Source organism: Triticum dicoccoides, chromosome 6B (genome assembly GCF_002162155.2).
Source record: "Triticum dicoccoides isolate Atlit2015 ecotype Zavitan chromosome 6B, WEW_v2.0, whole genome shotgun sequence".
NCBI classification, from domain to species: Eukaryota; Viridiplantae; Streptophyta; class Magnoliopsida; order Poales; family Poaceae; genus Triticum; species Triticum dicoccoides.
In genome coordinates, this window is record NC_041391.1 from 430,393,716 (window position 1) to 430,396,414 (window position 2,699).

Consider the following 2,699-nt stretch of genomic DNA (forward strand, 5'->3'; position numbering starts at 1 on the left):
AACCAAAAAACACAGCCAACTTCTGCCTATTAACTAGTTTCCCTGAGCCCATTCTGTATAACTCCAGTACATCCCGAAGTCTTTGCGCACCTTCAGTTGTAGCTTGTGTAAACATAAGTTAGTCATCTGCAAAAAGAAGATGTGAGACCCAAGGATAATGGATTTTAGTACGAATACCCCGGTGAAGATGTGCCTCACCAGAGTTTTTCAGCAGGCATGATAAACCTTAAGCACAAATCAGGAATAAGTAGCAATGGATCACCTTGTCTATGCTTATGGTTGGTTTAAAAATTTCTGAAAACACCCCATTCGCTGTCATAGAGAACGAGACTGTTTCCACGCACTTCATAACTATATTAATCCATCCATCTGCAAAACCCAGTTTGGTCATGATGGCTCTCAAATAGCTCCATTCTACTCGATCGCAGACTCTAGCCATATCTAGCTTCACCCCACAAGCTCCAGACTTGCCTTTCCTCCTCTTCAAATAATGAATACATTCGTAAGCAGTGAATACACTATCCGTTATTGATCTTCCTGCCACAAACACTATTGCAAAAAAAAACTACGTAGATGATTTTCTTCAAGGGGAAGCCACATGATAACTTTATTTTTTTAAACGGAGACAAAATATTTGCCTTGTCCATTAATTAATCAAAAGAGAACGACCCATTTAATTAGATAAAAACCAAAACAATAAGGATCAAACAAGCCCACACCGAACATTGAAACACATAGTGTCGAGGCCATTCTCGCAAATGGCGTGTCGAACACAACAATAGACACCAACCACACGAACAGACAACAATGCGAGGACCTGCTCTGCCGATCAAGCCGACCATCCACCACTGTCGGTGTGAAATCCGACAGACCTCGAGGTAGGGGGTCCCGAACTGTGGATCTCAGATCGTGGGTAATAGAAACAGGGAGACGATGTTTAGCCAGGTTCGGGCCCTCTTGATGGAGGTAGAACCCTATGTCCTGCTCTTGTTTATATTGATAGAGATGTATCGAGTACAGAGTTGATCTACCTCGAGATCGTGAGATGTGTTCTAACTCTAGGCTAGGTGAATGAGATTGCGTTAATGTGCCCTCCACGGGCTAAACCCTCTGGCTTATATACATGCCAGGTAGGGAATCTAAGGTTACAAGATCGGTATCTTGGCACAGAGGTCGTAGGAGAAGTCTTGGAGTGTACGACAAGTCTTGAGTAGATGTAGTCTTGATCACGCCCATCGTGAGAAGAATGAGGACTCACGAGCCCATCCCGAGGAGTAGGCCGGCTAGGTTAGACCCCCTAGTCCAGGACGCCGTCAGTAGCCCCCGAACTGGTCTTCCACGCCGAGGATGATACCCTTTATGAAGATAACCTTGGATCCAGAGTCCTTGGTTTGATAAACGAGTCCCCCTTTGTGACTTCAATAACCCTGAACTGTTCTTCAAAGAGGCAGTGTCTTACGAACAAGACTTAGCCGAGCTCACGCCTTGTACGAGGAGGCGGGGTAACTTAGCCTCGAAGGCCGACCACGTAGGTGTGAATAGTGCCCCCTAGCCTGACAACTTTATCGAAGCGGCGTGAGCCATGAAGGGTCAAGCAGTTACTGCTTACCACTAATCATGGCCCGAGGCAGCCCTTTTAGTGGTGCGTCCCATCAAAATGGAGATCGTGCCTGTTTTCTCAGGGACATTATCAAGATTTTGTTTCCCCCCATGCGCACAACGAGATCTTTTGAGGGGGATTGGCATTTTTTACCGACGTAGCGAGAAGGACTCTTGGCCTTTTCATCAGCCTATAAGAGTACGAAACCAACAATGCAAACAAGCACACTCTCATTTCCCCCGTCTGCTGCCTTCTCTAGCTCTAGCGCCCAGATCCAATCTCGCTTTCTTCCTCCTCAGTCGCATCCAAGCTTCCTCACCCAACCATGTATGTCACCCTCAAAGGGATTGGGTGGTTCCACCATGACAAAGGTCACCATCACGGAGTTGCATAGTGCGGGATACATCCCCGCCAACATCCCCGCCCGCGCTCCCAACGCCAACCAGCAAGTGCCTGCTCCCAACCCAGGGGAGCGGGTAGTCTTCGTCCCCCCACCTCTTCAGATGTTTAGGGTTCCTGCTGCACCAATTCGTGCGCGGGGTAATGTTCTATTACGGGCTCGACTTCCACCACATGGCCCCGAACTCCATATTGCACCTCGCCTCGTTCATCACGGTCTGCGAGGCCTTCCTCTGCATCGAGCCGCACTTTGGCTTATGGCTGAAGATCTTCGGTGTTAAGCCAAAGTCTAGCGGCTCCAATCTGGCAGAGTGTGGAGGGGCCATGGTCAGCGAGAACCAGAAGGCCAATTGGTTTGAGGGCACCTTTAGCAAAACGGTCAAGGAATGGCAGCAGGAGTGGTTTTACATCACCGAGCCGCTCGCATCCGTCCAGGCCGAAGTCCCAGCCTTTTTAGTTGGGCCCCCGAAGAAGCTCAGGTCCTGGAGGGAGAAGGGCATCGCCTGGGGGAACCTAGAGGAGGTGGAGGCACTGATCAATAAGATCAAATAGTGGTCCAACAGAAAAACCTCCAGCTAGCTGACGTAGTAAATGTCATGCTCCACCGCCGCCTCCTCCCGCTCCAGCTTCGAGCTTCCCCGACGTGGGAGCATAAGCCCAAGGAAACGGGGCCCTTCCTCAACTTCTTCCACACCACCTT